Raw genomic sequence first — 13,218 nt, forward strand, 5'->3', positions numbered from 1 at the left:
AACCACTGCTACCAGAATTAATAATGGTATCATTCAGGCAAGAGGTTTTTCTTATCTGTTCCTTAATTTTTGCTTTTCTCTTTTCTGTCCATTTTTTGTCCTTTATTTTTTAAATGTGTTTCATTCTTCTTAATTACAAAAGTTAAATAGACATAGTGTAGAAAATTTGGAAAGTCCAGAAATTTGTAGCAGAGAAGTTAAAAATGACATAGTTATGTATTAAGGTGACCTTCATAGTTGTTTTGGTGTGTTTCCTTATAAACTTTGTGTTTAAACTAAGCATATTTACATAGTTTCTGAAAAAGAGGAAGATAAGTGTTGTTCCTGATAATATAGCTATCCTTTGATAGTTAGCAGAGCATTAAAATTAATAAACATACACATGTGTATGAGCACACATACATACACACCCAGCCACACATGAATTACATTTCCTCCCGTCTCCCTCTCAGTTGCAGGTGATGGGACATGAGAATGCCAAGTTTCCATATCTGTTCTTTTCCCCCCAGTAATGAGATGTGTTGTCTCTGAATGTGTGCAGAAAGAAAGAAAATCTTTGGTGAGAAATGGGGCAGTTGCTGCTTAAGAAAGCAGTATTCCTATAGAGCGTTTCTGGTTGATTTAGAAACATATTTTTTTAGTTAGGGGAAGAGAACTGGGTTGAGTAAAACCAAAGCTTACCTCTTTCTTGATTGGCGTTCTAGGTCAGAAGTTGAAGTATATAAAAAGAGGCCAGTAAAACTTGCCCCTAGTAGACATTATCCACTGACATTGATGAATTAATGACTGCTAGCCTAAGTTTTCAGTGCTAATGTGTTTCATTGTTTCATATTTCTAATTATTTAGTGTGATAGAGATGGTACATTAGAGATTACTGCATTTATATTGTCTTAACCTAGTTGTACTGTTGTTTTTCCTTTTTTTGTTTGTTTTCTTTTGTTTTTTTTTTTGCAGTACGCGGGCCTCTCACTGTTGTGGTCTCTCTCGTTGCGGAGCACAGGCTCCGGACGCGCAGGCTCAGTGGCCATGGCTCACAGGCCTAGCCGCTCCGCGGCATGTGGGATCTTCCCGGACTGGGGCATGAACCCGTGTCCCGTGCATCGGCGGGCTGACTCTCAACCACTGCACCACCAGGGAAGCCTTGTTTTTCCTTTTAAAGAAGAACTAGTTTAATGATCTTTTTTTATGAGAAATGCTTTTTCACTTTAGATAATGGAAGGTTTTTTAAAGGCTCATCAATCATAATTTTGAAAAGACTCCTCAAATATTGTTTTAGTTAACTAGAAGATCAGAATTCATGAAGATGGTCTCATAATAAGTTTTCAGGTGTCTGGTCTCTACTCATAAGCATCTTTAGAAAATTAATTGCCTTTTTTTCAGCTTAGCATATAACCTTACTGGCCTCCCATAAGATTAGATGTTCAAAATAGGTGAATTTTATAATTAACTTTCAAACATTTTTTATTTCTCTTCAGTACAGAACAGTTTCTGCTTCTTGAGAAGTTAAAGGACAGATGACACTCTGGAGTAAAAATTGACAAATTCTATCAACAGCAACTTATTTTTGCTCTGCTTATGAAGTTTAGGTTATATTCTCTCACTTTCATCATTCCATTACACCAAGTACTTAAGTTTTGGTCCACTTTCCATAATATTCTTTTTGGAAGTTTAGTGAGCTTATTTAGATGTTTATGAGTTCCTTTAAGGGTGTACTAGAGAGTTTTTGCTCTTTATGTTTTGCATTCTACATTTCTCTACCTGGCTCTGTGGCTAAGAGTTTGAGCAATATGGGTTCTGTGTCTTTTTGATTCCAATTGGTGTTAGCCAATGGGGGACCTGGCAGGAGATTAGATGAAGGGGAAAAAAGTGAAATCAACATACTTATTTTCCTAGCTCCATCACTTCTAGGTCAACTCAAGCTAATTGTTTCATCTACATTGAAGGATAAAGCTTTTATCAAGTGCATATTCTATATAAGTGTACTGGGTTTAATAGTGTCCACCTCAAATTTATGTCATTCCCAGAACCTCAGATGTGACCTAATTTGGATTTAAGGTCCTTGTAGATGTAATTAGTTAAGATAATGTCATATTGGAGTAGAGTGGGCCTTAAATCCAATATAGCTAGTGTGTTTATTAGAAGGGGAGAAGAGACACAGAGTCAGAAAGACATACTGGGAAGATGAGCATGTGAAGATGGAGACAGATTGGAGGGATGCATCTACTAGCTAAGAAACACCAGGTGTTGCCAATAACCTCCACAAGCTAGGAAGAGGCAAAGATATATCATCTCTAGAGCCTTCAGAGAGAACTTGGCCGTAATGATAACTTGATTTCAGACTTCTAGCCTTCCTATCTGTGAAAGAATATACTGCTGTTTTTGTTTTGTTTTGTTTTGTTTTTGCGGTACATGGGCCTCTCACTGTTGTGGCCTCTTTCGTTGTGGAGCACAGGCTCCGGATGCGCAGGCTCAGCGGCCATAGCTCACGGGCCCAGCTGCGCCACGGCATGTGGGATCTTCCCGGACCGCGGCACAAACCCGTGTCCCCTGCATCAGCAGGCGGACTCTCAACCACTGCGCCACCAGGGAAGCCCTATACTTCTGTTTTTTTATAGCACTCAGTTTCTGGTAATTTCTTATTGCAACCATAGAAAACTAATACAACCACTATCTTCATCAGAAGTCAAGTAATTTCTTTCTTCCCTTGTCTCTTTGGGCCCAAGAACTGTAACACTATACTTCAAATTAATGTCCTATCCTTTGTGGTTTCCTGACATTGCTACTGTTGTAAATTTACAAGGAAACCTTTCTCAAATTATCTTGTGTACCAAGATCTTAAGTGTACCATCTGCTTCTTAACAAAATCCTAATTATTAAGTAATTAGTCCCACGAGTGGCCAGAAAAAATAATCCATTGAATACATATTTGGAGATTATTTTGGTTCATATTTTCAAGCAATACTTTTCTTGCTAGAGAGAATGAAGTTTCACCTAATCCTTACCTCTGGTGGCAGTATGGGATGAAGTACAGATGGAGAACAAGCTTTGGGAGATCACCTGGCAACAAATCATTGTGGCAACATTGGTAATTATAAAAATTGTCTAATCACAATTACTTTTTGGGTTAGCCCTAGAGATCATACATCAGTAGAAACAGAAGTTAAAAACTATTAACATGTAATTAAGAATATGTATTGAAAATCAGAATGCCTCAATGGCAGCTTTAAAAGAACCTGTCATCTCTCATATGAGGACCAAATCCGGAAGATGATTGGAAGGAATACAGACTTGAAATACCAATTATGTACTTAATTCCACCATCTCTCTTACACTAATATATGGGTACTGCTGAAGGAGCAGCAGGAACTTGAGACTTGGAATTGTTATGTGTGTACATTCATGGATGAAACTAAGAACTTCGAAACTCAGTGTTTTCTTGAATGTCTTTTGTCATTGCAGACAACATCTTCTCCCATCGAAGGAATAGTCTTATATATTTAAAAACATTTTAATGGATGTACAACATGTGGAAGCAAGCATTTATCCTCAAGACCCAACCCACTACCTCAATATTATCCCTAGGCCCATCCTTGACAGGGGTGCATTCACTTAGGATATGTATTTAATTGGCAGCTTCAGCACTTGGGACTAACATTAATAGTTAATTTGGTTGGATAATTGAAGCCTAGTTGCAATGGTGGCCTTTAGTTAATGAGGCCTTTGTGCCAGAAGTTTCTTGTCATACTGTAGAGAAAGGTATCTGAAAGCTACAGGAAATGAGTATGTTGGAATGAAACTGTTATAAGGAACCTGCTCAGCTACTCCTGGACTACACTTTCTGTCAGTAAGAGAGGTCATATCTTCATTAGAATTAAAAAATATTTTGGCTAAAATATATGTATATATTGGCTAGGGAGTACCAATCTCTGGTGGTTCTCCTCTGTAGGTAAGAGATAAAATGGGAAAGATGGTGATAAAAGGTGCTAATGGAGCTGAATTCCATGAATTTAACAGGAAAAAATGGAATCTCAGAATGACAGAGCTTGATGGCATTGCTTGAATACCACAGTTGAAGTAGAAGCAATTAATAAAATAAGCTACAACAATTCCAAGGGAACCAGACTATTTTGACACATAGAGACTTGTGACAATTTATTTTATTTTAATCCAGGATCCTTAAAATAAAATAAATGGGCAATAGGTATGGTTCAGCTTGACAGATACAGGTGGAAATTCTAGATCTTCTGGTCAGAAATCCTAATATAGCTAATATTGTGGGGATTAAGGTACTCTCTTCTTGTGTCCAGGCTTAAGCCAGTTCACACATCTAGCACTACTTACAGAAGGAGACTGAGTCCCTTTATGGAAAACCCTACAATAGTAATATGATTAGGTCTTTAATCTTCATCTTGACTTTTCCAAAAGGATATACAATACCAAGTTAACTGCACACTGGAAAAAGAAAACCTCCAGACGTTCCTGGAGTTGCTTTTATTGACTTAGATCATGTACTTATCCTCAAAGTCCCCAAATGCCATAAGCCATGAGTTAGTGTAGTCAAGTGACATTTGAAGAGTTGACCTAAGTCAATTTAAAAGGGCTTTAGTGGGACCATGGATGTATCCTGTGGTTATTTGCCCAGTCCCAGAAAGTACAGCAGGGAAAAAATGTACTTAGTTACTGTAGGATCTTCGTACTTCTCATTAAACCATGTAGTGAGGATGGAAAAATTATAATTATGGTGATAAAGATATGAAAATCTTCTATATGAATGTCCTCCCAGGATGTTAAACTAACAGTAATATTATATCCCTTGGAAAAATTGCTAAAACTATTGCCATTAACTTGAGAAATGTGGTGATTCTTACCACATCCACATTGACTAGCCTGTTTGGCCATTTAAAAAGTCAAAGTTATGGAAAATAATGGTAGAAAATTAAATAAAAAGCACATATCCAGTTATTGGTATCAATTATATCTGTGATTCTGGATGTGGTAACTTCACCGGAGAAAATCAATAGAGTGCCTGACACATGGTACGTAGATAATGATTTAGAGTATACATTTATTTTTGCAATTCCCACAACAAAAAAAATTAGAAATAAATTGAATTTATATAGTAAAGCCAAACATATAGCTTTAGACTCTTTAACCAGAACTGTCATCCTGGTTTCTATCCTGCTCCATCCTACCTTGTTATCCCAGGGAATATCATGCCGATCCATTTAAGAAATGAAACAGAAACCACAAACATTCAAAATGAACTAGGACTCATGAAAAGATAAACTTTACCAAAGCATGATATGAAATACAAGCTAGCTAAGCTCAATTTTAAAAAAACACTTTGTTTTAACACCAAGTAATTCAGATCAAGAGGCTTCATAAAAATAATGTAACATAATATCATAACAAGAGTGAGTCCATATGGTTTCATGTATTTCAAATATTGAGTACACAATGCTCCATAAATTATTATGGTTTAAAAATTCTGGCCAATCAGTGCCCTAAAGCTAAAGGCAAAATTGACAGATATGTTGATTGCAGCCTTGTGAGAGCTCAAGCAGGTGATCTATGTCTATGCCTGGAACCCTAAACCAAGGAAATTATGAGGTAATAAATATGTGTTGCTCTAAGTTCCTAGGTTTGTGATAAATTGGTATGCAGCAATAGAAAACTGATAACAGATTTTGGTACCAGAAGTGAGATGCTGTGATAACAAAGATCTAAACAGGAGTGACTTTGGAGTCAAGCAATAGACTGAGGCTGGAAGAATTTTGAGGAACATGATAGAAAGCCTAAATTGCTTTGAACAGAGTTTTAGTAGAAATTTAGACTGCAGCTGAGGGCTCAGAAAGAAGTGAGAAACAGGTTATTGGAAGCTCAAGGAAAGGGGGATCATTGTTATGTAGCAGCAGAAAACTTAGCAAAATTTTCTCCTGAAGTTATGTGAAAATCAGAACGTTTAAGTGGAATTTGGTTATAAAACTAAGGAGATTTCCAAGAAATTTGTTGAAGGTGAAATTTGATTCCTTCTTAGTGCTTATAGTAAATTGAGAAAGGAGAGAGATATTGAGGGAAGACTATTAAACAAAAAGAAAATAGGAGTTAACAGTTTTGCAAATTCTCAGTCTCTCCATACGGAAAAAGATCCTAACATTAAAGGATTCACTATCAGGAAAGAATACTCTAGAGAAAAGCCTGAAATGTTAACTGCATAACATGTTGTTAAAACCTCAGCAAGATAAAAAGTTCAGAGTATTCAGTCACATAAAGGGTTCTCACAAGATTAAGGGTATGTCTCACAAATCTTCTCAAAGTATAGGACCTCTAGGAAGCCTAAGGACATTTTTCCTCATTAGAAAAAATGTTACCTAAAAAAAAGTCTGTAAGTGTGGCATTTGTCTAGTGAGGTGAACTCCAGTGAAATCTATGGGAGACCTACAAAGTTTCTGAGAAATTTACTTCAGCAAAAACTACCAGCTTGGACTGAAGAGGGCAGAAAGTGTACAAAGTAAAAAGAGACTGTTGAAGTCCCAAAATTCTACTGGAAACAATCAGGCTGATAAGATTCCTCCACAAACACATGCTATCTTTAATTAAAAAGGAAGTATGACACAAAGGACACACCAAGAGCCCAAACTGTAGAACTGAAAAGCAGAGTGCATTATTCCCAGGCTTTGAAAACTAATCAAGGAACTACGGGTGGACTTTGCATGGCTGGATGTGGGAAATGCCAGAAATGTACCAGTGATTCTTTTTTACTTTTACTTTTCTCCATTTTTGAACCAAAAAGACTACAGCTATTATACTATGCCTGTCCCACTATTGTATGTTGGGTGTGTTTGAGCAAGACAGCTTTTTCCTTAGTTTCAAAGGTGCATAGGTGGAGAGGAATTGTATCCTCAGAGCTGTGCTTAATAGGTTATACCCAGAAGCCTCGTGTGTACATGGACCAGATACATAACCAGTGAGATTATGCACTTTGAGCAAATGCTGAAGCCGGGGTTAGACTGTAGGAACTTTGGGAGGGGGTAAATGTATTTTGCATGTGGGAGGGTTATGAATCACTGCAGGCTGAATGGTAGACTATGGCCGATAGCTTCTATAGTAACCCACAGGAACTCCGACCTCTTGATGTTCACATTTTTGTTTTTCTAGTTCTGAGATGTAGGGGGGCATTTACAAAGACTGGGGAGAAGCATCCACATGTTAAGAACTTCCCCAGCTCCAGCTGTCTTCCAAGAAAGAAATGAAGACCTCAGATTACAGTCACATGGAGCTGAATTTTGTAAACCACCTGAAAGAGCCTGTAAATGGGTTCTCCTCAAAAGCTTCCAGGTGAGAACCCAGGCTGGTCAACATCTTCATTGTGACTTTGTGGGACCCAGAGCAGAGAAACTAGCTGACCCATCAGACTTTTGACCTACAGAAAAATGAGATGATAAATCTGTGCTTTTTAAGCCACTAAGTTTGTGATAATTTTTTTATGGCAGCAATAGAAAACCAAAACAACAGTATATGAATGAGAAGAAAGAGGAGGGAGGGCAAGTATAAAAGACATAAATCCTGTTCATAAAATAAGATGAAATCAATGTATAGTATAGTGATAAATCAATAAATGCTACAAAGCTTTTTATCTAGATATGTGGAAATAAATATCAGGAAAATATAATAAAATATAAACATATTTTAAAATAATATAAAGTATTAAAAGTGATTGTCTCAAAGAGATCAGAACTACAGTGATAGGAATGTCTAAGACTGCTATTCATTGTAAGACTTTTAGTATTATTTGACTTTCAAATGGATATGTGTAAATCACATTAATAACTTTTTGGAACTATGTTAATAGGGGTTATCTCCCAGTGTTTCAGATAATTTTTTTATTTTAGAATAGTTTTGTATATCTTCAGGTTTTTAAAAATGGATAATTATTACTTTTATAATCAGGAAAAACGTTTAAAAATTTCTAATGCTCATTTTGTTCAGAGGCATATTTTAAAGTGATATAACAATATTTATTTCTCTATGAGTGTGCTATAAATTGCATACATATATTTTCATATCTTTTCTTAGCCAGAATATCTGATGATATTATCTAGTACCTAACACAGGTAGCATGGTAATTTCTCAATAAATATTCATTGAATAAATATTAATGACTATCAATATCATTTGAAGCACTCTCATATACAATTAAAACTTGTACTGAATTGTATTTTTTGAAGTACTTCTTTAAGTTGCTTTTCATATTTTGCCTACTAATCTTTTACTGTTGGCATGGTTAATTTGTTAGTATGAACCTCTTCATTTAGATGAGGGAAGATAAAACCAGAAAGGTGAAACAACCTTACTGAGATCACACTAGAGGTAATCAGTTGAAAAATTGAGATACAAACCCAAACTATCTGACTGCTATACTAGAAGTCTTTGTGGTATATCATCTGAAATATCCTTTTATTCAGAATTTGTGTCATTACTACATTGCCTTTTACTTTTTTCAAGGAAATATATTATAAAAAATTGGAAATCTGGTCAATTCTTACGTGATGGTGCTAGTATTTCCACATACCCCTTATCATAAATTATATAATCAACTCAGCAAAATTAATAACCATGGCAATCTCTCCTTACATTCTGCAAATATTTCAATCCTGGATCCATTGATAATGGTGATTTTTTTATAGCAGGCTGTGAACTGGCAAACCATCAAGAGTACTAAAGTCAGACTTCTTTCTTGGTTGTTTTTTATTTCATTTCTTCATTCTATTTTATGAGAGTGGTTTATGTTATTTGATTTCTCATTAAATTTTATATTTGTGGGTTTATTTTATGATTTCTCTGATGTGCCAAGACGCCCTTGCTGCAAGTGATAGGAAAAAGATGGATAACTTTGAGGAAACAGTTTATCTGATAAAAAATTGTGTGTATGTGATTTTCTATCAAGAGCATTCTGTTATATTTATTGTTTTAGGACTAATCTAAGGATCACTATGTTCTAAATTCTGTCTGGCTCTTTTTAAACCATTCTTTATGTCACCTATGTACCAAAAATACAATTAAGATTTTATAAATGCTTTTCATTTCAAATTTTACTATTTATGACTAGGACTTATATGAGCAAACCATAACTGCAAAACTAGGGTGGAAACTAGTTGGATCTCTTGGAACATTGTTACTCATTTAATAAAACAATAATAATAATATTAACCCTCTATTCTTCATAAGGCTGTTATGAGAGTCAAGTTAGAAAATTAATGAAAGTGTATGGAAATGGGAAAATATTGCTATTGTAATTGTTTTCTCTTTTGTACTGGAACACAGTGTACCTGGTGGTGATCATTATTTGCATGTGAAGTTATTCCACAGTGTTCAGCTGATCCTTTCTGGCTTTTCTTTTACACAGTGCCCATGGAATATATTTGGTTTTGCTTTATAATGATAAGCATGATAGTTCACAGGGCTACTGTAGTTTGTGACTCAATATTTTAAAAACACCAGGAGAATTGAAAAGAGGTATACCAGTGATTCAGTGGTTCACTATTGTACAGTGAACTCTGGTAGAGACATTGAGTTATAGCAGAGAGTCTATGTATCTTGTAGGATCTATAGATGAATACATAAAATGTTGTGGACTTACACTATTTTTAAAATTTATGTAGGTGCTATGTGAACAATAAGATAAAAATTAATATAAAATTATTTCTTTACTTCTAGTAGCTTTTGTATTATATTTTCTAAAAATAAGTAAAATGTAAATATATAATGATGGATGATAAAATCATTTTATATTAGAATGTGGTCTTTCTGCTTGTAAGAGAAATTCTTAACCTGGAATCTACAAAATTCTGTAAAATGTATGTTGCCTATGTGTGTGTTTGTTATGGATTCTGTGGAGAATCCATATCTTTAATTCAGTTCTTTAAAGTATGAAGTCCACTGTTCTGTAAATTTGGAACAACTAAACTACCCAATACCTGCTTTCTTTTCTCAGGATGTGAGATGGGAAAACGTATGACATTAGTTAAAAATGACATATGGGACTTTCAGCCCCATAACACTGAGAAAGTCATTCTTCCAATTCTCCCCATACTGAGTTTAGGATAGAATGTTGTTAAAAGGCAGTAAAGAATCAGGGAAATGGGAAAAATAAAAAGAAAAGTAAGGTTAGATATAAAGATCAAACATAAGAAAACTAAATTAGCACTATCAAAAGATTGGTAATCACAGTGTAGTGAAAGCTATGGGGAAATGATAAGCCTGTATTTTAATCTCAGCTCTCATAGAGACACTTTCTTTGGGATTTTAATATTCCCGAATCTTTTGGTTGAAAGTGACAGAAACTCAGCTTTACTTAGCTTAAGCCAAAGGGGGTATTTTTTTTTTTTTTAGATCACTGATATATTTTGTATGATTCTAAATCTTTTAAGTTTCTTGACATCTATTTTAAAACTCAGTATATAATTTATTTGGTAAATGCTCAAAGTGCACCTGAAAAAAATATCTTTCTACATTTATTGAGGGGATGATTGTATTAAATATCAAGTAAGTCAATTTGGTTGAAAATGTTGCTCAAGTATTCTATATCTTTAGTGATATTCTACTTGTTTTATCAATTATTACAAGAAGGATATTGAAATTTCTGATTGGGCTTGTGGATTTTTAAATTTTTCTTTTTATTTATATTAATTTTTGCTTCATGTATCTTGAAGCTTTGTTATATAATTGTGGATTTTTCTATTTCTTCTTGCAGTCTTGTCATTCTTTGATCCATGCATTTTGAAGTTCTGTTATTAGGTGTGTAATAATGTAACAATCGTAGGAGACTTAAATACTGCACTTTCAATATTAGATAAATCATCCAGACAAAAAATTAATAAGGAAACATAGAATCTGAATAACACTATAAACCAAACATATGTAGACATTTATTCCAACAGCACCAGAATATACATTCTTCTCAAGTGCAAACAAACAGAACATTCTCCAGGATTGATCATATGTAGGGCCACAAGCTAATCTTAACAAATTTAAGAAGATTTACATCATATCAAGTATCTTTTCTTACTATAATGATATGAAACTGAAAATAAATAACAGGATGAAAATGAAGAAAAATCACAAATACATGACAGGTAAACAGTACACTTTGGAACAACCAATGGGTCAAAGAATAGAGCAAAAATCATTTTGAGAAAAATGAAAATGGAAACACAACATACTAAAACTTATGGGATGCAGCAAAAGCATTTCTAAGAAGTTTATGGTGATAAACACCTACATTAAGAAAAATGAAAAATTTCAAACAACCTAACTCTACACCTCAAGAACTAGAAAAAGAAGAAAAATAGAAGCTCAAAGTTAGCACAAGAAAGGACATAACAAAAAAAGAGTACAAATAAATGAAATAGAGACAAGAAAATATATAGGAAAAAAATCAATGAAACTAAGACATGATTTTTGAACAGATGAACAGAACTGACAAACTTTTAACTAGAATAAACAAGAAAAAAATAAAGGACTGAAATAAACAAAATTATAAATTAGAGAAATTAAGCAAACATGGGAGAAAAATTCATAACAATGAATTTAACAATGATTTCTTACATATGACATCAAAAGCACAAGGAACAAAATATAACATTTTTTTGTGATGAAAACACTTAACAAACTAGGAATAAAAATATACTTCCTGAATATGGTACAGAGTATCTTTGAAAATCTTACAACTAACAACATTCTCAATGGTATGACTTCACTATAAGACCAAGAGCAAGCCTGGGATATCCTCTCACCATTTTATTGAACACTGTGTTGAAGATGCTATCCAAGGAAATTGGGTAAGAAAAAGAAATGAAAAGACATCACAAGTGAAAAGAAAAATGTAAATATCTCTATTTGAACATGATATGATCTTATATACAGGAAATCATAATGAAACCAATAAACACTATTAGAACTAATAAAAGAGTCCAGCAAGGTTTCAGTATACATACTCAGTATACAAATATCACTTATATTTCTCTATACTAGCAATGAACATTCCAAAGCAAAATTTAGAAAACAATTGCATTCACAAAATCTTCAAAGATCATAAAATTTTTAGGCATAAATTTAATGAAAGAACTACAAGACTTGTACACTGAAAACAACAAAACATTGTTGAAGGTACTTGAAGATATAAGTACATGGAAAGACATCCTGTGTTCCTGGATTGGAAGACTTAATATTGTTAAAAGACAATACTCCCCCAATTCATCTATTGATTCAATAGAATCCCTATCAACGTACAGTTACCTTTTTTTTTTTGACATAAATTGTTCAATTGATCTTAGATTCAATGCTTTATTAACATATTTTGAAAAGAAGAACAAAGTTAGAGGACTCACATTTTCTGATTTTATAACTTACTCCAAAACTACAGTGATTAAGATACTGATATAAAGATAGAAGTATAGATCAATGGAATAGAATTGAGGGTACATAAGTAAACCTTTATTTTTATGGTAAATTTATTTTTTACAAGATGACAAGAAAATTGAATGGAGAAAGAAAAGTCTTTTCCATAAATGGTCTTGGGACAACTAGATATGCATATGGAAAAAGATGAAGTGGATCCCTCTTTCCTTTACCCCAGATACAGAAATTAACTAAAAATGGGTTATAGGCATAAATTTAAGAGCCAAATTCTAAAACTAAGTCTTAGAAGAAAACATAGGAGTAGATCTCCATAATTTTGGATTAGGTAATGGTTTTCTAGGTATGGCATCCAAAGCACATGTGACGAAAAATAGATAAATTAGACTATGTCCAAATTAAAAATGTGCAAAAATGATACCATCAAGAAATTGACAATACAACCCAAGAATGAAAAAAATATATTTGCATATCATATATCTAATAAGGAACTAGTTTCAGAATGTATAGAATACTTCCAATCCAATAATAAAAAAGACAAATATCACAATTATAAAATGGGCATAAAATTTGTCTATACATTTCTCCAAAGAAGATAATATAATGGCTAAAGATAACATGAAAAGATGTTCAACATTATTAGACATTAGGGAAATTCAAATCTAAACCACAGTGAGATACCACTTCATACTCGCTGGGATGGCTGTAATAAAGATAGAGACCAACAAATGTTGCCAAGGATATAGGGAAATAGGAACTCTTCTACATTGGTCATGGGAATGTAAAATAATGTAGCCACTT

The sequence above is a fragment of the Orcinus orca genome, chromosome 8 (assembly GCF_937001465.1).
Source record: "Orcinus orca chromosome 8, mOrcOrc1.1, whole genome shotgun sequence".
NCBI classification, from domain to species: Eukaryota; Metazoa; Chordata; class Mammalia; order Artiodactyla; family Delphinidae; genus Orcinus; species Orcinus orca.